We start from the raw sequence: 25,778 nt of genomic DNA on the forward strand, positions 1-25,778 counted from the left end.
ATTCAATATCTTATATTTTGTGACTCATGATTTATATTATTTGTTTGAAATGAGTATGGTATCTGACAGAGATTCTCTCCAGTCTTTCTAATTTGAACACATTCAAAAATAAAATTCAGATGGCATCCCTATTTTCAATGTTAAGAGATTAAAGATAATGGCACTTTATTCCATATATTAACATAACACACATTCCATTATTGAGGCACATGGGGAGATACAGAAATGTATTAGACATTATGACACTGCAAAGTAATCAGATACGTGTATATTTCTATAACATTAACTGGATATCAAAGCAAATATAAAGAATACCTCTCATAAATGACACATTAAATAATTTAATATCAAATATTAAAATTATTAAAATGTTAATATTCAAATTATTTATTAGTAATCCATACCTATGTGTATTAGCAATCCACACTATAGGAATCTTTCACGACCATCTCAGGGGACCACGTAGAAGCAGGCAAGCACAGGAGAAACATTGTAAGGTTTAGTAGAGGGGCCCTATCTCCCCGGGAGAGGGAGCACATGGCATCTGTCCCCATCCAAGTGTCAGGCAGGCCTGGGGTCTGGGAAGAGAGGGTGGAAGTGAGGTAAATGAGTGCACAGGTGGGTCTGGGTGGAGAGAGGGAGTGGCCAGCTGTAAAGCTGGAACTCTAGGGCAGGGAGGAGCTCAGGTCTGGGTGGAGCAGAGGACCAAAGGTGGGGATACTACTAACACATACCCATAGTAAAAAAGGAACGATATCAGAGGATCTTCATCAAGCAAAAATAAATTTTAAGAAAAGTTATGCCATTATTATTACCTTTACTAAGTGTATTAATTGTGTGTATGTAAAGGCAGAGAGAGGAGAGACAAGAGAGAGGAGAGAGGAAAGAGAGGGGAGAGAAAAAGGGGAGAGAGAGAGAGGCAGAAATTTTTTTAAAAAATTGAACATCTTTCTGCATAAATACAACTATCTTGTTTTATTTACTGCAAAGCAATTAACTGAACACTCGATAATGTTTTATACTATTCCCACATTAATAAGTACTTTCATTATTTGCAGGATTGTGCTGTTATTACCATACAATGATGAGGAACTTTATAAATGTTATCAAATATTTTAAAACCTACTTCTAACCATGAAATTGCTGAGTCACATTTTATGAATGATTTTTAAAACATTGGACACATTGTCAAATTACTTGCCTGAAAATTTATATGAACTCACACTTTACTGACAGCTTGCTGAAGTATGCTCACCAGCACTAGGTATTAGAAAAAGAAATTCTCAAGGATTAAAGATTAAGTATAATGGAAATAACCTTAAGTTGTTAATCCATATGGAATATATTTAGTCAAAAAATATATAGGTGTGTGAGTTGTTAGGCAATTATTACACTGTCATTTATTTATTAATTCACTTGGACATTCTATCTATTTACAATGCCAATTTGAGATTAATTAACTAACTATGCATAATTGCTTTTGCTTACAACCTTTTATCACCTGACTTAGCCATGTACTTTGTTGTATTACTATGTCATTTAATTAGAGAAGCATTTATAATAATTTAATGATCATGAGAAAACACTCCTTATGTGACTCATAACATTACATGAAAAAATAAGTTTTATTACTATTTTAGTTATTAATTCCAAATATTTATGTACAAAAATGATGTGTAACATAATTCTTTTAAAAAAGATAATTTTTCCAAGTTTAGTATACATCATCAAAATTATTTTTTGCATTTTTTGTTCTTATTAAGGTATTACACAGAGGAACTACCATTTCTTGGACAGTGTTACACCATCCCTTACTTTCCCTCCAGTTTCTTCCTCTCATGCCTGCCCACAAATTATATATGTCATTTTTCACGTAGCATTTACTAAATAGTATAATTGCATTTGTTCACATTTCTTAGTACGTTTCTCTACCTCTTTTACCTCCCCTAGAAGAAAAAAAAAGAAAAACAAATACATTCACCATCAACAACAACAAGACCAAAAAAAAACTATTTTCTCTTCCTGGAATTTGTTTCAAAAAGTAGCATTTTAAATATTCAAAGAAGTTACAGCTTTGTGCAAATTTTTATTTACTTTAAATTTTCATCAGGATAGTCTTCTGTTTGTGCACAAAATTCTGTTTGTAAAGAAATACTGTATTGTTTTTAATTATAAAATTTTTATTTTTTTATTTTTCAGCCTAATTTTTACATTCCCAGAAAATAAATGAAACTTGCATTTCATAAAGATCTATAAAATTTGTTTTACTTATTGTTTAGAATTTTATATTGTTCCTGCTTTTGTTTTTGTTTTCACATTTGTTTCATGGAAATTTAATTTCCCTGTTATTATCAGTCTAGGTACAACAATATACAATTAAGATCCACTAGGCTTGTACTTGAATTTATTGGATTTTCAAGGTTGAAAACCATGTCATTAGAAACTAATATACTATGTTCCTTTTTACCCACATAGGAATATTCAGGAAAAAAAAGAATATAATGGGAATACTCAGGAAAAAAGGAATATATATGGGAATATTCAGGAAAATATATATATGGGAATATTCAGGAATATATATATATATATATATATATATATATATATATATATATACTCCTTTTTCCTGAATATTCCCATTAGAATTTTCAAGAAAAAAAAACTGATAATAATAGTCAATTGATAATAAAGGTCATGTCTTTCCCCTCATGGAAGAATCTTAAATACTGATCCATATAATAAAAGATATATTTCAACTTTGATTAAGAATGTAATATATGTAGTATTACCTATCTTTCATTTGCTTTGTTGCTTTCCACAAATTGTTTTGTATTTTTTCTTGATTTATTTAAATGTCTGATCATTAACTTTATTTGTTTGTTTGTTTGCTTGCTTGTTTATGTCAGTTATGGGCCTGAACTCTAGGCCTGGGTACTGTCCCTCAACTCTTCAGCTCAAGGCTAGTGCTCTACCACTTGAGCCATAGCACCACTTCTGGCTTTTTCTGCCTATGAGGTACTGAGGAATCGAACCCAAAGCTTCATTCATGCAAAGCAAGCACTCTACCACTGAGCCACATTCTCAGCCTCAGATCATTAACTTTAATAGCAACTTATTTGCTAATCATTATTAATACCCTTCTTTATTTTTAGTACCTATAAAATTTTAAAATTAAAGATATAATCTAAATTTTGGCATTTATCATTATATTCATATAGCAATTTTTTCTTTCTTGACACATTGATGAGGCACATTATATTAAATTTCCTAGCATTAAAGCATGTATTTTTAATTTTATAGCTGTATGTAAATATGATTTAATTTATCCATGGATTTTTTTTTCCCTTTGGTCGTGGGGACTGAACTCTGGGCCTGGGCGCTGTCCCTCAGCTCTTCAGCTCAAGGTGAGCGCCCTACCACTTGAGCCACAGTGCTACTTCCGGCTTTTTTTTGCTTTATGTGGTGCTGAGGAACTGAACCCAGGGCCTCATGCATGCAAGGCAAGCAGTCTATCACTGAGCAACCTTCCCAGCTCCTTAAATGTGAATTTTTAATATACATTTATGAGTGAGATTAATTTCTACATTTATTTTATTATGCTATATACATTTCATGTTCTAGAATCAGTGTCTGTGGATATCACAGAAGTACAACCGTAAAGTAAAAACAATTTCTAAAATTGATAGTTTTAATATGTTGCTTGAAATTTACCAGTACAAGAAAAGTCATTATTTTATGGGAAAAATTCTTGTACTATCAAGTACTTATGAAAAAGTCTCACCTGAATTGTAAACAAGGCACCAGAGTTCATTCAAAATATTTTTGGTGTTTATTTCTTTAGAGTAGTAATAGGATATAACCATTCTTTGAGCTACCACTTATGAAAAAAAAAAGATCAATGAATAAAAAATGACAATAAAATAAAAAAAAACTGGACAAATCGGAGGCAGAATTTGTACTTGGTGAAAGAGGAAAGCCAGAAAGTACACACACACACACACACACACACACAAAACACAATATGGTAAACAAAAGGTAAGACATAAAATAAAATTACTTAAAATTTAATTGCATCTTTGTATGTATGAGAAAACATGCCTAAAATTTTTATTTCCCTTATATTTTATTTTATTTTTCTCTTTTATCAAAGATCAGAACTCAACTCAATGTCTGATGCTTATCTTTCACTGATAGCACCCTACAACCTCAGCCACACCTCCATCTCCTTCATTATATTTTAATATAGTTAAAACATTAATGTAAAAAGATTACCATTTTTTTTTACATGTGAGAACATTAGAGGCTCTTCCTAAGAATGAAATTAATCCATCCTTGCTCAGTCTATTTGCAAACATAAGAGTTTCAGTCAAAGCCAGACAAAATCTACTTTGTAGATTAGATGACAGGCAGTGAATATATTTTGTTGAGTATATATCTACATATCTATGCATATATATACATTTTGAATTAGTAACCAATAATTTTAAGAAATTCACTATTATGCACATAATAAGATGAATATCAATATTGGATTCATATTCCCTGACTTCCATAAGTTGAAGGATCCAAGTAAAATTGGCTCTTGTACAGATTATCTTTCCTGTTCTTTATATACTAATTACTGTTAATTCAAGAAATTGTATCTCTATTTCAATGAATCTGTTCTTATTGCTGAAGATCACTAAAAAGAATGGCTGCTGAAAAACACACCTTTAAAAAAAGAAAAAATTCATCAAACATTCACACATGAAAATTATATTGTCTGTTTTTTTCTTCTCTTATCTCCAATTAACTACCCTAAAACAGGAAGTGGACTGTGGTTCATGTGGTTGAGACCTAGCCTTGAGCAAAAAAGCTCAGGGTAGTAGGCTCAGGTTAAAGTCCCAGAACTGGCATTAGAAAAAAGAGAGGGAGAGAGAGAATGGAAAAAAAACAGGCACACAATCTTTTGGTTTCATGCACAAAATTTAAAGTATATATTTTTGTTTTAATATATTTTGGTTTTTGTTTTGTTTTCCTTTTGCAAATGTGACTTCCATATCATGAAGTCACATTGGAAAATGTTTAGTGAAAAGTACATATAAAATGCTCTAAAGACTGAAAACCTCCTTGTGTACAACAGCAAGTTCATTGTCACACATCTTTCTTGTTAAACATTCCCCATTAATTGTGTATGCATGAAACATCTGACAATCGTTAAAATTAAATAATATGACTTTAGAAACTTGAGATGAGCAAAACATTCATTATATTATCTGAAATCTACTCATTGTAGGTTGTTGCAGACTTTGGTACATGCAGTAACTAAAACAAAACTGATAAAGGTATGCTGTCTTCATAAAAATAACTTATTGAAGAAATAGAATAAGGACTGTTTCTTACCATATTCCCTGCATATCATTCAAAAACCACATCACTGAAGCTGGGCATGGTATACACAGATGTAATCCTTGCCATTAGGTTGGCAGATGTAGACAGATTAAAGGCTGAGACTCATATAGACCCAAAACACACATTATGTCAAACACAGTCTAAAACATTATACATTCCTTGATTTGTTTAGACTATTAGGGGAGTCAGTGAGAGAGAGAGGGTATAGATAAAGTGATTGGGGGAGAGATGAATATCGTATAGGTACATCATATAAAAATGGCAAAATAAAACCCACTGAAAATTAATAAATTTAGGGGAGAGAGGAGGAAAATATAGAGTAATACAGGTATGTACATTATCAAAATATAATTCATGAACATAAAGAAATATCAACATGAAATCTCTTTCTACAATTAATGTAAACAATTAAAATAACACAAAACAAAAATGGCAGTGGTACAGCTCAAGTCATATGGTGCTTTCCTAGCAAATACAAACCCAAGTATGACCAGAAATAAAATTATATAATCTATGATTTATACTTTGAGTATCTTGATTTCACAGTTAAATAGATCTTTTGCTATTGAAATATGACATGTCTTGATGCATATATATTTATCTCTTTAATTGGACAGTTGGAAAGTGAGAACACATCATTCAGATTTCTAAACAGATTTTTAAATTATCTGCTGCTTTGGTTTTGTTCAGTTTGGCTGAACAGTACTTGGATTCAACCTTAATAGTTACTAGTTGTGTGATAAAAACATTATTTTATAGGTTTTATAAGATCATGTCTTATAAGATTTAACAGATGTTTATAAACTTTGTCAATGAGAATACTCATGGTAAAACTCTTGTAAACTCTTCTAAGAAAACAGAAGTAAAAAAGTGCAGGAGAGATACTTAGCCAAGTGTCTAGAATATATCAAGTATTTATTAAATATTAGCTTTATCATAATTGTTTCATTAATTAAACCATGCTGAAAACAAACAAATGTCTATATTATGTTAGGGATAACAGTAGGTAGAAGAACTCCAGCATATAGGTTGATTAAATTACATCTTAATGAAAATGAGCTACTCAAAGGATATATATATATAGATATAGATATAGATATAGATATATCTATATCTATATCTATATATATATTATTTAGGCAAGCATGTGGCTGAGAACTCATTTGGGTGAGTATGGTACTTGTTATAACCACTACATTTTCCTCTCTGTTATGTGGCAAGCTGAACTTTATGACTTTTCTGCCCTTGTAATATGGTATACCTCCATCAAAAATGTATTTTATAAATAAATTTGCTGCCAAAAACATTTTTTATATTTGTATCATTAAGGAATACTAAACTGAAAACTCATTTCCAAACAGAACAAACCTATAGAAGATATTATGTTAGAATTAATTATGTTATGAATTTTCAATTGATGCATCCATAGAACTATAGTAGAGAGCACCGAGATCCATTGGTGTTCTCCATCTGATTGTGTGAAACACATGGTATATGAGAATAAATTTTAAAAGAATATACCATTTGTGGAAGTGGCACTGTGGCTCAAGCAGTAGAGCGCTTGTCTTGAGCTGAAGAGCTGAGGGACAGCTCCCACACCCAGAGTTCAAGCACCACGGCAGACAAAAAAAAAAAAAAAAAAAAAAAAAAAGGACTATACTATTTGCTAACCATCAGTCTTTATTTCTATCTTTCTCTTCTATTACTACTTACTTATTGTGCTCCAATTACCTTGGCAATCCAGGGTTTCTTTGTTAGTGCTTTCTCTATGTGAAATGCTTTTTTTTATTTCCATGTCACCATCTCCTTGTCAAATGCGGGATGAACTGATATAACATATATAGATATCAAAGTATAGTGTTTTTGATAAAGGCATTTTTCAGACTAGGTTCAAAAACTAAACACTCTCAGATGATTCTACCATGTCTTCCTTTTTATTTTATAATTTTCTTTATTTCAATTTCAACAAATGTAATTTTATTACTTGTTGGTTTTCAATATATCTACTTACTAGATTATATTCTTTAAAAGGAAGAGATCACATTTTACCATCTTCATCATTGTATTCGAAACATAAAACATTTCTGAAACATATGAGAATAGTCCTGAAAGGAGTTGTCCTACTATAGGCCAAACCATCTATCAATTTGACTTTCTGTAATGATGATAATGGGACTATGTCTTAATTTTGCTGCCTCAGATGAAATAAGCCATTTGTGAAAAAGGGAACTAAATTTGTACATAATATTCATATGCTGAATTTAATGAAAGTTGAGATAGAGTCTAAGATTCCATTATATGAAGAACCAGATATATGCTATATAGACTGTCTGGTAACACTGTTTAATAAAAAAAAAAAAATAAAACTGGCTTCTTAGCTTTTGCTGTTGTCATTTAAATGTAAAAAGAATATGGATGCACAAACATAAGGAGTATCATGTAGAGAGAATGAGCAAGATAGGGGTCAATTTTAAAGATTATTCCATTAGGAATGAAGAATTTGTTTTAGGCAGTGGCAGGCAGGCAAAATTTTGGAAAGTAGGCATAATAGAGAGCCTAAAAGCGGTCAGAAAGGATTAATATATCCACCCAAGATCTTACTTTCCTTATTACCTATGTCACTCCACATCAGATGACAATGCCATCTGCCATGTCACTTAACTGTGAGCTTTTCTTAAGAGCAAGGGCTATGATTTTCATGTGTCATTGTAGGTCAATACCTGACAAAGATTCTTGTTCACTAAACACTAAAAAAAGTTTATATATAAAAACTAACCCAAGTAAATCGTCTGATTCTGAGGAACTATAGGAGGGCAGGAATTTGGGATAAAGGCATTTGGGCTTAACTTAGCACTGATGACACTGATTATTGATGAGAGCTTCATATTACTGGGTTTTGATAGAGCCCTTTTGGAATAGGACCTAGTCAAAGGTATTCAATACTGTTGGGTGTTGTAGCACTTCAAAGTACCTTCTCTTTTCTATTTAGTGAGGCAAGCTGCTTTTTCTGCCATGTCTTCCTGCAGTGATATTTTATCTCCACACACACACACATACACACACGAGGCCCAGAATTACGTGACTTTTTGATCTTGTCTTGAAATCTACAGATCAATTTTACTAAAAAACATACTAAAAAAGCCACAATAGATTTTTTTCTTGTAAGTTAATTTTCTTAAGTATTTCTATATGGTGATAGAAAAATAATGCTAGTTTCTCTGAACTTGTAAGAGTTTGGAGTCAATAAACAACATTTGAAGCTTGTATTTGATAATTTGTGTGATTTCAGTACATTGCAATTTGTCTAATACTTCATGATATAGAGAAAAAAATATATATCATTCAGTTACTGGAATTAAGAAATGGTACATTAAGAAATGGTGTGGATGAAGTTAAAATTGTGAATTATCTCAACATTCACCTGTGATTCATATGTTCTATTCTGTATAAGCTCAGATATGGAAAGTATTTCATTTAATTTCAACAAAATAATGAATTGATTTTATTTTATATAAAGTCATTAATATTTTCAAAGGATTGAAAATGGTTTGCATTACATCAATTATCACTTTTTCTTAACTTTTTCTCTGTATGCTAATTATCTATCTATCTATCTATCTATCTATCTATCTATCTATCTATCTATCTATCCATCCATCTCTTTGTGTGTGTCTCCATGCTGCACTCCTTTACTCTTTATTCCTTTCTATTGTGAAGAAACCAAATCAAAATTCATAACATTATACAAAAATTTTGTCTTACTCCAATTTCTTCTGCAAAGACTACTTAATCATTCATAAAAGAAAAGAAAGACTCAAGACCTGATAATGGAGTAGACACAGAGAGGTGTCCTTTGCATTCTTCAGGAAAGACTTCTTCAATTATAATGACCAGGGTTGTTTGATAGAGTCATTCTCCTTGATAGAGTATAAGTATTTAGCTTTAATAGTAGTTGTAGTAAAGATAAAACTTCAGCCTTACTCTTTTGGAATTAACACCTTGGTAAAGCCAAAGAGAAGTTTCTAAAATGGGCACTATCTCCCCCCCACACACACACACCTAAAATAGTGAAACAAACAACAAGAACAAAAGGTGTACATCTTATTCCAAGGATAATGGCAGAGTTAATGCCCATATTTAAGAAGCTAAAAGTCTCAGGGATATTTTTTCCCATATTTCTTTGACTAGCTCACCCACTCAGAAACCAGAGAATGCCTAAATCTCATCAAATAACTATAGGTCACTGTAGACTTGACCAAGGAACCACTGTAATTGCTACTGCTGTGACAAAGGTGATGAACTGGTAAACCAATTAGACAATATCAGGTAAATTATATATAAATATTTAATTAGGAAAGAGGATCAGAAGTATGTCTCATTCCTTTGGACCAAATAATAATATATTTTACATTTTCTCACAGGCTAAATTACTCTTGTGACAACAGAGTATAAACAGATTTGAACTGCCTAGACATTCTTCAGTGCATCATACTGTTCTATTATATCAACAGCATAATGTTGATCAGTAAGTAAAAGCACAAAATAAGTTTTATCCCGAAGCCCATTGTGGGATGCATGTGTCTCAGAAGCTAGAAGACAAACTCTATAATAACTAAAAACCAGTTCCTAAAGTGAATATTGGAATATCTGAGTGGTAAAAGGACATGACAGAAAAGTCCTTACAAACTAAAGGTGAAATTGCTCTATCTTGAGCTTCTCTTGACATAAAGAAGAGAGGAAAGTTAACCCCTAGTATTTTCCCTCAGATTTGGAGTAGACAAATTTCATATCTCTACATAGTAAAATTTACCTCCCCTCCTTGCCATCAGTACAGGAAGATAAAAAGGTCTAAATATCATTTATTTAGGACTCTGTTCTGAAATTGTCTCCTGTCCTCATTATGAATGGAGAAGTTTCTCTAGGGAACAAGCATTGATCTTCTGAGAGGAAGAAATTCTTAATCAGTTGATGTTAGTTGATGCAGAACTATCAGCAGCTATTCAGGTAGTGTCATGACAGGTATGTACAAGACAAAGCTGTGATGAGAAGAACAAAAACATACACCTATAAATGTCCAAAATACCAACAATAAAGACTAATGTTACCCTCACTATGGTATTATTTCTTGAACAAATTAAATGGCCTAAAATTCCAAGTCAATAACATTGGTTCTTTTAAAGGTCAAGTAGTTTGTTTTCTGAAGAAAACATGAATATTCTAATTGGAGGTTTGCTTTTTCTTTCTCTGGTCCTCAGCCATCATTATTATCAAGGTGCTTACAGAATGTTTTCCCCATAGCCATGTGATCTACAAACAGCATCTGACCACAGGATCCACGATATGTAATACATAATGCATCACACAGATGCTGCTGACTTGATAGAAAGACCTGCTTGACAGAAGATCTAAAGCATCATCTTAGAAGCAATATCCTGGAAGAATGAGATACCATTCTCCAGCATGTTTTATATGCATCAAATAGGAGACATTTATATGGATAGATGCCAGCTAAGCTGTTAAACATCCTACAATGGACAGGACAACCCTACTCCCTTTAACAAAGAGTTGTTTAGTTCCAAATGTCAATAGTGGCAAGGTTGAGAAAAGCTGTACTAAAAATACAGAGATAAAATAAGATTCCTGTCAAGTAGGTATTGGTAAGAACAGGTCATAGGAAAAGTTTAGGATCATGTTATCTTATTCCTGTTCCTTCCTTTGATGTTGAAATGCTTTTGACACCGTTCATTTTGTCTTGAACTTAAAAGACACTAATTTGTGAGCTGTTTCTAGTATTCTAGCATCAGTTTTTGTACCATTTCAGAGTGAATAAAATCTGTCATTCTAACTCACCACTACCAATTCAATATGAAAAGAAAAGGATATTTCTGAAAAGAAACTTGTAAAAATGTGAATATAAAATTTCCTTTAATGAATAAACCTTTGTTTGAAATTCATTTCCACAAAGGCAAACAGTGAAACACTTCTCTGACTTGTAAGGTAAGTTAAATTTAGAATTATTAAGTCAAAGATAGAAAATCTAAAGTTTTTTTCTCATAAGACATAAGATATTTTTCAAAATGCTATATCTTAATTGTTTCAATTTTGCATCTGTTTCTAAGAAAAAGGATTTACATCATTGAAAGAAAGTAGTGAATCTTGGAAAAATTGTCAAAATCCTGTTTAACATGTTTGATCTCACTTTGGTAGTTTCTTTTTTCTTACTTATTATTAAACAATTAGTTAATGCAAAGTAGGATATAGGTTGGATAATGTGATTTCATCAAATTTTAGCACAGTCAACATTTCCAGGAATAATATCTCATTCTCATTCAGTATATCATACCTGGTATAACATTCTATATGAAGCTTAGGACACAATTTCCCTTTATCTTAGTGGCAAAATATGAAATAATCAAGTTTAACTTTACAGTGACTTCATCGCAAAAAGATAACCAGAATAGCATACCACAGTTTGCTGGCAACTTACTTGACTGGTAAATTTATTTCATCTGCCAAGAATTTTCTCACATTTTTGTTATTGAATTGAGAGAGGTAATGGTCACTTCATGAAAGAAGTCTTAAATCTAGTTTCCTGGGAAAGAGAAAATATGACTTCTATTTTAAGAGATTTACTGTAAAATAAGCAGTAGAAAACAAACAAAAAAGAGAGTTATTGAAAACCAGAGAACATACATTAACACTGATGAAAGGGATAAATTCTAAAAGCACTTTTTCTAATACATAGTTAAGGGAAAACTGCTAAAAAATAGAAGTATTAGTAAGATTCTTATTTTCCCTACTTAACTACATGTTATTAAGAATACAGGAAAGTGCTTCAAATTAAAATGTAGCATTTGCTCAGTTTACACATTGAAAATAGTTAATAAATAAAATAGTAGTTAATAAAATTCATTTGAGGGCTGGAAAGGTGGCTCAGTGGTAGAGCACTTGCCTTGCATGCCTGAGGCCCTGGGTTCGATTCCTCAGCACCACATAAGCAAAAACAAAGAGCTGGAAGTGGCGCTGTGGCTCAAGTGGTAGAGCGCTAGCCTTGAGCTGAAGAGCTGAGGGACAGAGCCCAGGCCCAGAGTTCAGGCCCCACGACTGGACCCAAAACAAAAAAAAATTCATTTGAATTGTGTATTTTCATAAGAGAAAAATATTTTATTTGTTAAATGACAACTTTGCAGTTTTTTATCCTATCAATATAATTCTGCAAACGTAGTTGGAAATGTATTTAATAGGTTTTATTAATTGAAAATTATTTTTAATGATAAGTTAGAAAAATAACTATTAATAAAGAAATGAAAATTGTGTAAAAATCAAGTGTGTTCTAAATTTAAAATTAAAATTTAGTAGGGATAGAGTAGGAACACTATTTCAATCAAATTGGATTTTTCCTAATGTTCCATGGATAGAATATTGATTCTACAATCAAGAGAGTTAATTCAGTCTTTAGCTACTCAGTTTAGTGAAGTAATTAATTATCTAGAAAATGACCTCAAAATCTAACAACAGCTATTTTGGTAGATCACAGGTGCTTAAGTTCTAGGGTCTCTTCTGTCTTGGCTGGGATCCAAGACACAAGTTTTTCCAAGTTGCCTATTTAAATAAGCAATGCCCCTGGTACATTATTTTCATGGTCTGAATACAGACTAAGAGATGAGTGTAAATGTATGAATGCTTTAAATTTTATTGTAGAGACTAGCATCCTATGACTTGCAGAAGACTCTTATTGACTAAAGCAAGTCTTTTGAAAAGACTGCTATCAATAGAGCAATTAGATACACTTAGACTTCAAAAACCCACTGGACTAAGCCTGGTTGGGTAACTCAAGTCTGTAATCCTACTTAATCCTGTGATCCCGGGTCTATTGGAGACCTGAAATGGGAAGGACTAAAATTTCAGAACCACCTAGATAATAAAAAATAATGTTAGACTCCATCTGACCTACAAAAGCTTTGCATGGTATGCCTACATGGTTATTCCAACTAAGAAAAAAATGAATAGAAGATTGTGATATATAAATGGCTCAAGAAAAAATTTACATAGTCTCAAAATTTTCAGTATAAGAAGAGGTAGACCATTTGGCTAGTAAAGATTTGGTTCTGAATTCTAAACTCAGTTATAATTCTGAATGTCAAGATTTGAAATCAATAATTCAATTTATTGTATATGAGTGATACATGTTTGCTTCTTTATGAAACACCATATTCCCAACTTTTCTCATGGAATCATTTATCTACTCCATAAATAAATAAATATCTCTTGAACACAACTCATTCTTATGGTATACAAAGACTTCTGCTAAGGGCCAAATACAGGAGGTTATGGCTATAAAACACTGCCAAGTCTGTCACATGAATGGGACATATTTTATTAGGGGAATTTGTACTTTGATCCAGAACAAAGATACTCCCCAATTATGCCATGAAACTGTTGCCACAAAATTCAGAACCTCTTTTAATTTGGGAGCTTTCCTTGATATTATATTCAGAACTAAGATAGAAAAAAATATTAAGTTATTACAGTCTTTGCCACCAGATTTCTTAAAGGGCTTCCCTGGTTGCCAGAAAAATAAAATACTGGGAAAGATTGTACAAGATATTTCATGGCCTGGCTGGAAAACAGTGCAAATTAGCTATTCTCACACTAAAGACAGTGGTAACCATGACAGTATATAGTTATGTGGTCCCAAACAAATTACAGTTTGGGAATATAGTATTTCTGTCATCATCCTTCTTTATGTCCACCAAGTATGTTCCATTGTATTTCCTACAGAGAGAAAACACATTTTTTTCTTCCCTAACAGGGCTAGCACAGAGTAAAGCCCATTCAGCAATCACATTCAAACTCAAAAACCATGATTTTTAACTGGTCAATCAATTTACTAATTTCTATTTCTCTTCAATAAAAATAGTTATATTACCTGATGTTAATGTTATCAGACTACAGACAATATTAAGCTCACAATAATGCACAGAGACTGGATATCCAAAGCAAACATTTTCATTTGGAAAGGAAAATAAAGAGATTTTATAGTTATTAATCTTTCTTAATTCTTAAAAAGTTTTGAATTAAGCAATGGGAAATTTTTGTACCCTCCTTTAACAAATGTGACTTCATTTTTAGATTGTGAATCTCATGTATGGAACAAACAGTTTAATCCAGAAACTTTCTCATTCGTTATTCACTTTTTCTATACCTAAAAGAATTAGCAGGAACATACACTTGTGGAAAGGTGAGGAAATCTAGAAATGGACCTATAAATTGTAAGGCATGATCTCTTAAAGATCACTTTCTGTCCTACAAAGTCCTAAAGTTCTATGGTCCTTGTCATACTTAATACTTAGTAAGAACTAGATACATTCCTTTTCGATACGTTCCATTCATAAAGTTGTTTAATGCACACAGTTACCAAGTCATTTTTTTCTTTTTCTCCTTTCTCACTCTTATGTCTATCTCAGTTTGATAGTGGCTATATTGACACTTTTCAGATTAAAATGGAATGACATGCAAATTATAACTTGCCCCAGATAACTTTGTTCAGCTGAGAAACTACCAGGATTTTGTACAAAATGATTTACTAATTTCTTGCTGTTTGTGATAATGTGCAATGACCACAAACTGTTTTCTTTCTATTCATTTTTTCTCATGCTTTTCAATTGTGCTTCAAACTCTCTCTCTCTCTCTCTCTCTCTCTCTCTCTCTCTCTCTCTCTCTCTCTCTCTCTCTCTCTCTCTCTCTCTCTCTCTCTCTCTCTCTCTCTGTCTTGCAGTTCCTTATCTGTTAAAATTACTAACAAACAATAAACTATCTCCTTTATAATCACAAAACTAAGTCATTGCTAACAATGGACAATATCATAGTCCAAACACATGTTGTAATTCACCAGTTTTCTAACTTTCAATTTCAAGGCCCCCTTTATCTATTCCCTCATTTTGGTACTTAAAACTTTTATTTCCCTTACAATTTGACAAAAACAACTCAGTTTACCATTATGTAAAGTACACTCTAGTGAATGAATTGAGAAACCATGAAATTCAATGGCCCAGGTCAAGAAAAAGTTGTTTTATCTATCCAAATTCTGATTTGTGCCAACGCATCTCGAAGAACTGTTTTACAATGTCTCCAAAATCATGGGTGTTGCTTCTTGTCACACAATTGTGTCAACACAATATCCATAGTATGTGAATAGGGAACACTATGGAAGATCACAACAAGCCTCTTGCTTTAACAGAGAACAGCCTCCTACCATATTGAATTAACCAAAACTAAGCTATATGAGTCACCCTAATAAAATCACAGAAAATGAAGCTAGCATATATAATCTTGGTGTAGTTCCTGAAGCATCTTGCAAGATTTGCAACACACAAACACCCAGAATAGTCTAAGACTGCATAATTTTATATCAGTAGAATGATCAGAGTTATTATTAAAGCACTGTAAAACAATGCATGCATTAAAACATATTATTGGTATACTCATGGTTGTTTAATATGATTGATAGTTTACATACAAATTTTGGAAATACCAGCATTTACCCACAAATAGTTCTTAAGAAAATTTAGGAAAACAATTTTATATCTTACTCATTCTTCTGCTGTATGAAGTTTACAGAATTAGAGTGAAACCAAACATTGTATCTAATACAATGTTTATTTCCCATGGGTCAATTTAATAGTATCTTCCATATTAGAGTGTAAGGAATAAAATAACTAAAAATCCTGAGTCTAACTTTAATCAACACTCTCTTATAGATAAAAAGCCAAGTGAATCAAAGTCAAAAAGAAAAAAAACATTTATATAATAATATATGATATATCCATATATTGTCATTGAATATTTGTTGTGCACTGCCTTATATGGAAAGAAATATGTTAAGTGAATCAATACTTTAGTCAATCACTATATAACATATAACATGTAAGACAAATAATAGCAGTGCAAGGAAAGAAAAAAATTAGTTTATATTGCTGAAGGAAATAATCAAAATTTAGAAATCCTTTAGGGAATTAATTAGTATAGATTCATGTATTCATCAATTTATTTGTCAACTCATTCAAAAGCATATTTTTCCAGAGAAATACTGTATACAAATGTTTACTACAAATTCTAGAGGAAGAAATATATGCATTAAGGAGAAAGTTAAAATCATTTGGCTTACATATACTGTTTTTAACTTTTGTATGTACAATTAAGAGAAGACATTCTTAGTGGGATATAAAAATAAAATTCCAAGTCCATATATTTAACTCACCTACATTTTGACACCATAACCTTTTGGATCCATTAAATTTGAAGAAGTCTCAAAGTCCTTCATAATTACTGGTTAGTACCTGGTTTGGATTTTAAAAAAGAAATAATAACTAGTCTTTTTATATTATCGGGTCATTCTTAGAACCACATTAGATAATGCACATAAAAACAGTTAGAAGTAAAATTGCTTCACACTTTTAATGTATAATTATCATTTCTAAAATTACATTAATGGATTTTATTTCAAGTTAGAAAGTTTCTCTTCCAATTATCAATGTCCTGCAGGCCATAATACTGGACATTCCAAACATGTTCCTTTTTACACTTTTGATTTATCCTTGTGCCTTACTCCAATATAGTTATCTTTCAAACCTACAAAACCCACTGACAATATTGCTAAAGGAAGAGAGCCAATAAAAAGGTACTAAGTATGCATACCTAAAGATCAAGATGCAAGCTATGACTGATTTGCAGTACAGTGTGTCATTAAAAGCACTGAATGCAGGTGCAATGTGCCATGATAAATATTAAAACTGTATTTACCAAAATTTAAGAGGTAACAGTGACATTCAGTTTCACACAAAACATCTTTTCATGGATAAGAAAGGCAAATATCATTTGCAGTGCCTTCGCAACAAAATTTACTTTATTCTGTAATGTAAATATAAAAGTAGAGTATTAGCACACCTCTCCAATTATACTGGAAGGCACAGAACATGATTGACACTGTTTCTCTCATCTACGTTTGTTATATATTGCGTTATTGATGTTAGGGAAATGAACCCCAAGATAAGTATTCAAATTTTTTTTCTTTCATGCTATTGCTTCTAACATATTTATAAGATAATTTCTTTGTTGCTTTGTATGTCTCTCCCCCACGGTATAACCCCTGCTTTCACTGTATTTGATGTTGGTATAATTTGCGGAGGGGAAGGGGAAAAACAAGTAGTTTAAATAGGGATACAGGTGGACCCATTGCAAAAATGAGATGTACAAGTCATTATGTCGAAAAACAAACTTTACAACTTCGAGGAGGGAGGATGGGGGGGGGAGTATGTGAAGGAATGGGATGGGGAAACAAAGAGGAGGCAACAATGCTTGGTAAGAAATGTACTTGTTATCTTGCCTATGTAATTGTATCTCCTCTGTATGGTATTCTCACAATTAAAAAAAGAAAAAAATTACTTTAAAATTAACAATGGTGATTGTTTTTGTGACAGGTTTTTAGACATTCAATAATCATTTTATACAAGTAGACAAATCCTCTTATTAGCAGGATTGATTTCAAAACTATCCAGAAGTTGAAGATAGGTGTGCAAACACACATACAAATTGAATGGTATAAGGAAATGTTAAAATAAAGAGAACATCTAAAATAAATTATTCTAACTCCTCAGGCGATACAATCACTTCTTAAATCCTTAAAACGTTTGTTTTGTATTTTAGAATGCACTGAAGATGATGATCAACTATAACAGTATATTTTCTTGTTCATATTCTGTTGGTGTTACTTTATATAGCAGAAACATAAAAATCAAGTATCTATATTTATTGTGTATTTATTGTCATCTACTATTTCCTACTATTATTAATTACTATTTTTATTTTATAATTTTCTACCATTGAGTTGATAAATGAAAGAATAATTTTCTTACACTTGCTGAATATTTCTAAGTCCTGTGGCTCTTTTTCAAAACTACAATGCTTTGTCCCATGACCTTTAAAATCATGTGTATCTTCAGTGGATGTATAAAAATGCACATTTATGAACATTTGTATGGCTCTATAAAACCATCTAGACTAGGAGGTTGACATTGAAAGTAGTTTTTCTGCTCATACTGGCCAAAGCTGTCACATTTGATAGACAGTTCTTGTGTGAAGAAAGGTGATAAGCCCGATAGAAAAATTGTATGACTGCACTTTTCTTAACAACTCCATGACAGGTACAGTGGTAACAGCCACATTTAAATCAATCATTTTAAATCTAACATACATTCCTCAAGGTGTAACAGAAATGACTACTGAAAATGTGAGATAAAACAAAGGAATCACATGATCCGAACCAAACAAGGCAAGACACAATGCACAACTACTTCAAAATGAATTATTTATGTATTAGCATTTATTTGCCTTATTTTACCTTCTTCCATTTAGTTTCCAACACTAGCCAGTTCAATTATTCACTCTCCTCATCTTCCATCTGTAAGAAGAATGAAAATCGTTATTCCTGAACAAAATAAGTATCGTTCAGTAGGCAGGGTCTTTTGCATCAACCAATAGTTACCAAATTTGTACCTCAGTAATTTCTTTTCATTGGTGTTATGAACCTTGAATGCAGCACAGTAAATCAGCAAGCAAAATGCACAAATTCCGTTCTTATTTTTTCTGTACCTTTAATTGGCAAAATAATTTTTCTGGGATGATTTAGTCAGGTGTAAAAACATCGAGCACTAGGTAGAAGTCTACTAGACATCATGTAGCCTGCATTGACCTTAACCCAGTCATTCATGAGCCTAAAAACTAAGACACTGCAACCATTAATAAAATTTATGTATGTGTATTAATAAAATTGGAGATGCTGTTTATAAAATGTTTCCTTTAATGTTTGGTACACAAATGATATTGTATGAAAACAGGCTATTATTACTAAAAGGGTTATAGCGTATTGCTAAAGTAGCACCAAGTTTGTAAGTGATACTTTAATACTTAAAATATTGTTAGGCTTAAGAGAGAGCATCACTTTATATTTGAGTGCCTCTTCAGCACTAGACAATGTACAGAGCAGAATAAATGCCGTTCTTGACTTGATGCTTGCTTGCTTCCTGTGATTAATTACCCAAACATAACACAAAACCCCACAAAGAACATATATAACAATAGCGAAACATAAAATAAAAGCCTGGCTTTGGATTCTTGTATGTTTGGATGTTAGCTTACAAAAATATCAATAATCATCTGAAATTTGTGATACACTTTTTGATCCCCCAGAGATGAGACAATTAGATAAGATCACTAACATCTATGTGGTTTATCAAATAAACAGAGTGCTTACTAGATAAATACTAGACATGGTTTTAAATCATTTACATAAATTATTTTATTTTGGTTTATTAATTCTCTGAGTTTTTCTCAAATTACTAGCACTGGGATCTTGGGATTATAAAAGATAATTATGTAAGGATATTGTTTAAATCTTTTTGCTTGCCCCTGTACTTACCATCTTTGTCAATGAATTCTCCAATTCTCCAATTGTACAACCTGGTATCAACCGTTTCTTGCCTTATTAATCTTAGTATGTAATTGAATTATTGCTCAACAAATCCTGTAGATAGCATTTCAGACATATTAACACCAGAATCTTTTTATTTTCCTGCTTTGTTCAGTATAATAATAATAATAATAATAATAGTAATAATAATTCTGACATCTCATCAGAGATCTTTATGTCTTCAGTCCTCTCAATGTGATGGTACAATTATGTCTATGGAGAAATATGCCCATATTACTTAATTGCTTTCAAGTTTGTTGTAAGTTCTTAGTCAGGCAACCTTGTTTTCACAACAGGCATCTTACTGTAGCTTGAGTCATAAAGCATGTGGACACTCCTCACAACATAAGCCTACATCAGGCTTCAACACACATCTCACATAACCACTCTCTGGTTCTACCACATTGATTCTTTAATAACCTCCCCTAATACAACTCAAGGCAATGTCTGCATTGTTTGCTTGGACTATTCTCAAAATTATCTGTCAACTCCCTGGATTCAGTTCTACTGTATATTGCATTCATTATGACTCCTTGACAGATATTTATTTATTGAATATTTATTGGGCATTCTTTCTAGCAACAATGTATATAGGTAATAAGGAAGTAGTATTTGTCAGAGAAGGAAAACTATGTTTCAGAAAATACATTAGCTATCCTGAAATCCAGAGGGAAGATTCCCTACTTGAAGAAAGGGAAGCAGGTCACAGGAGAGTATTGAGTGAGGGTCTTCAATGATGAAGGGGAAAAGCTTCCAGCAAAGTAGATCTCTATAGCTCTGAATAATTCCTGGAAAAGGCTTCATCCTAGTAAGGAGAGAGAATGCATCTTCAATCCTGAAGCAAGTTATAGGCATTTCAGTTACTACTGTTTTTCTATAATGGAATTATTCATACTAATCTAGATCCAGCATTACTTAGGATATTCTTGGAATTAATGATTAATTATGTGCCAAGCTCTCCCAAGGATGCATTTATTTCTTCACCAGCATCATCAGACATCTCAGTTTATAGTTCAGCAACGGCACCTTGAAGACTTTTTAAATAAGTTTTTTGTTGTGAGGAGTTACAGTTACATGAGCAAGGTAATGCATACATTTCTTATCAAACATTGTTGCCTCCTCCTTTGTTTTTCCCCTACCATCCCTTCCCCCCAACTTCCACAATTACACTCCTCCCTCCCCCATAAATTGTAAAGTTCGTTTTTCAACATAGCATCTGGAACATCTCATTGTTGCAATGGGCCCACCTGTATCCCTATTTAAACAATTTGTTTTCTCTCTTCCCCTCCCCAAATTATACCAGCAACAATACAGTGAAAACAGGGGTTATACCGTGGGGGAGGAACATACAAACCAACAAAAAGATCATGTGGTACTTTATAAATAGGTTAGAAACAATAGCAAGAAAAAAAAACACTTGTAAACTTATCTTGGGGTTCATTTCGCTTAACATCATCTTATTTGACCTTGCTGCTTGTCTCAGACATATACTAGTTATTGAAAATAAGGGAAACCATTGGAACTATATTTCTTTGGGCCTGGCTTACTTCACTTAATATAATCTTTCCCAAGTCTTTTCATTTCCTAACAAATGGGGCAATGTCATTCTTTCTGATGGAGGCATAGAATTCCATTGTGTATATATACCACATTTTCTTGATCCATTCATCTACTGAGGGGCATCTGGGTTGGTTCCAGATCTTAGCTATGGTAAATAATGCTGCAATAAACATAGTTGTGCTAATAGCATTAGTATGGTCTTGTTTGTGATCATTTGGGTAAATGCCCAAAAGTGGGATTACTGGGTCATAGGGGAGCTCCATGTGGAGTCTTCTGAGGAACCTCCATACTACTTTCCAAAGTGGTTGAACAAGTTTACACTCCCACCAACAATGCAGTAGGGTCCCTTTTGGCCACATCCCCTCCAGCATCTGTTGTTATTAGAGTTCTTGATTATAGCCATTCTAACTGGGGTGAGGTGCTACCTCAATGTTGTTTTGATTTGCATTTCTTTTATGGCTAGGGAGGTTGAGCATTTCTTCATGTGTCTATTGGCCATTCTTCTCTTCTCTTCAGAAAAGTTTCTCTTTAAGTCTTTAGCCCACTTATTTATTGGGCAGTTGTTTCTTTGAGCATTTATTGTTGGGGGATTTAATTTTTTGAGTTCCAGAAATATTTTATATGTGAGACTCTTGTCTGTTGTATGGCTAGTGAAGATCTTCTCCCAATCCTTGGGCTTTCTGTTGATCTTCCAAGCTATGTCCTTTGCCATGCAGAAGCTCTGCAACTTCATGCAATTCCATTTGTCCAACCTTTCTTTGATTTGTTTTGTTTCTGGGTCTCTATTAAGAAAATCAATAGATGCTTTCTCTAAAGCATTTGAGAAGATCCAAGACCCCTTTATGATGAAGGCTCTGGAAAATTATGAATCCATGGAACATTCCTCAATATAATAAAGTCTGTGTATGACAATCCTACAGCCAGCATTATATTCATGGTGAAAAACCAAAGCCATTTCTTCTAGACTCAGGAATGAGCCAAGGATGTCCATTCTCTCCACTTTGCTTCCTTTTAGTGTTAGAATGCCTACCTAGAGCAATAAGACAAGATGCAGATAGGGGATCCAAATAGGGAGAGATGAAACAAAACACTCCCTCTTTGCAAATGACATGATCTTGTACTTAAAGAATCCCACAGACTCCACTTCCAAATTACTCGAGCTTATTCAAAACTTTGGCAAAGTCGCAGGGTATAAAGTTAACCCTCAAAATTCAATGGTTTTTTTGTATGCCAACAATGAGAAGAGCATGGCTGAAATCAGAAAAGCAACTCCATTCATAATAGGAATTAACGTAAGAAGTGAAGGACCTCTATGATGAAAATTTTAAAACCTGAAAGAGGAAATCAAAACAGAACTTAGAAAGTACAAAAACCTCTGATGCTTCTGGACAGACCTTGAAGACTCTTAATAGAATAAACAGTTCCATCTAACAAAGGTTGAATTCGAGCCAGAATGAAATAATCTGTATCAGAAATAACAATACCTTGTGTCTTATGCCATTCTGTGAAACAGATCCAGTAATGCAGTAGTTTCAGGAATGGTGCTGTTTGGTTATATTGACTTCCAAGGAAGTAGAGGGATCATGCTGGGAAGAGGTGTGGGAAACAAAGAAATCTATCACTAAAATGGATGAAGCTGTTTCAGGAACAAATAAATTACAAGTAACAGTTTGACTTCAGAAAGAGGAAAAATGACTGAACTAAGAATCTGTGAGTCATCAACAGGAGCAAGGATAAGAACCCCATGGTTATCTCAATAGATGCAGAAAAAGCATTTGACAAGATCCAACACCCCTTTATGATGAAGGTTCTGGAAAAGTTAGGAATCCATGGAACATTCCTCAATACAATAAAGGCTGTATATGACAAACCTACTGCCAGCATTATAGTTAATGGTGAAAAACTAAAGCCTTTTCCTTTTAACTCAGGAACAAGACAAGGATGTCCACTCTCTCCACTTCTCTTCAACCTACTATTAGAATGCCTAGCTACAGCAATAAGACAAGATGAAGACATAAAGGGGATCCAAATAGGGAAAGAAGAAATAAAACTCTCCCTCTTTGCAGATGACATGATCTTGCATTTAAAGAATCCCATAGACTCCACTCCCAAATTACTCAAGCTGATTCAAAACTTTGGCAAAGTAGCAGGGTATAAAATTAACCCCCCAAAATCAATGGCTTTTCTGTATGCCAACAATGAAAAGAGTGGAGCTGAAATTAGGAAAGCAACTCTATTTGTAATACTCCACAAAAAATAAAATACCTAAGAATTAACTTAACCAAAGAAGTGAAGGACCTCTATGATGAAAACTTTAAAGACTTGAAAAAGGAAATCAAAACAGAACTTAGAAAATGGGAAAAACTCCCATGCTCCCAGATTGGAAAGATTAACATTGTGAAAATGGCAATTCTTCCCAAGGCTATCTACAAATTCAATGTGATACCTATCAAAATTCCAACCTCATTCTTCAAGGAAATAGAAGAAGCAATCCAATTATTCATATGGAACAATAAAAGACACCTAATAGCAAAAACGCTCCTCAACGGAAAGAACAGTGCTGGAGGAATATCAATACCAAATTTCAAACTCTACTATAAAGCCATAGTAATCAAAACAGGTTGGTATTGGCATAAGAACAGACCTCAGGACCAATGGAATAGAATTGAACACGCAGAAATGAACCCACAGATCTATAGCCATCTAATCTTTGATAACGGAGCTAAAAAAAAATAGAATGGAAGAAAGACAGCCTCTTCAGTAAATGGTGCTGGCATCATTGATTAATGGGTTATTCGCTTTTAGAAAAATAAATCTAGATCCTTATATATCACCCTGCACCAGAATCAACTCCAAATGGATCAAAGACCTGGGAGTCAAAGCAGCCACTCTGAAAACATTACAGGATGGAATAGGAGAAACCCTAGGACTCCTTGGCACAGGCCGAAATTTTCTTAATAGAGACCCGGAAACACAACAAATCAAAGAAAGTTGGACAAATGGAATTGCATGAAGTTGCAGAGCTTCTGCATGGCAAAGGACATACCTAGCAAGATCAATAGAAAAACCACGGATTGGGAGAATATCTTCACTAGCCATACAACGGACAAGGGTCTCATATCTAAAATATACTTGGAACTCAAAAAATTAAATCCCCCAACAACAAATCCTCAAAGAAACAACTGCCCAATAAATAAGTGGGCTAATGACTTAAAGAGAAAATTCTCTGAAGAAGAAAGAAGGATGGCCAATAGACACATGAAGAAATGCTCAACCTCCCTAGCCATAAAAGAAATGCAAATCAAAACAACATTGAGATACCACCTCACCCCAGTTAGAATGGCAAAAATCAAGAACTCTATTAACAACACATGCTGGAGGGGATGTGGACAGAAGGGAACCTTACTTCATTGTTGGTGGGAGTGCAAACTTGTTCAACCACTTTGGAAAGGAGTATGGAGGTTCCTCAAAAGACTCTATTTAGAGCTCCCCTATGACCCAGCAGTCCCACTTTTGGGCATTTACCCAAATGTTTACAAACAAGACCACACTAAAGCTACCAGCACAACTATGCTTATTGCAGCATAGCTAAGATCTGGAACCAACCCACATGCCCCTCAGTAGATGAATAGATCAAGAAAATGTGGTGTATATACACAATGGAATTCTATGCCTCCATCAGAAAGAATGGCATTGCCCCATTTGTTAGGAAATGGAAAGACTTGGAAAAAATTATATTAAGTGAAGTAAGCCAAGCCCAAAGAAACATAGGTCCCATGATTTCCCTTATTTGCAATAACTAGTATAAGTATGAGTCAAGCAGAAAAGGTCAGATAAGGTGATGTTAGGAAAATGAACCCTAAGATATGTATTTTAAATGTTTTCTTTCTTTCATGCATGTGTTTCTAACGCAATTATAAGATTATTTCTTTGTTGCTTTGTATGTCCCTCCCCCACAATATAACCCCTGGTTTCACTGTATTTGATGTCGGTATAATTTGTGGAGGGGAAGGGGAAAAACAAGTCGTTTAAATAAGGATACAGGTGGACCTGTTGCAACAATGAGAAGTACAAGTTGTCATGTCGAAAACGAACTTTACAACTTGGGGGGGGGGGAGAATTGGAGGGGGAGGATGAGAAGGGATGGAAAGGGTAAACAAAGGAGGAGGCTACAATGCTTAATAAGAAATGTACTCACTATCTTGCCCATGTAATTGTAACCCCTCTGTACAGTATTTTCACAATTAAAAAAAAAAAAGAATCTGTGAGGAAGGAGGTTAGAGAACTTACAGTATGAAGA

Source organism: Dipodomys merriami, unplaced genomic scaffold (assembly GCF_024711535.1).
Source record: "Dipodomys merriami isolate MVZ:Mamm:240054 unplaced genomic scaffold, mDipMer1.0.p SCAF_22, whole genome shotgun sequence".
In the NCBI taxonomy this organism is placed as follows: domain Eukaryota; kingdom Metazoa; phylum Chordata; class Mammalia; order Rodentia; family Heteromyidae; genus Dipodomys; species Dipodomys merriami.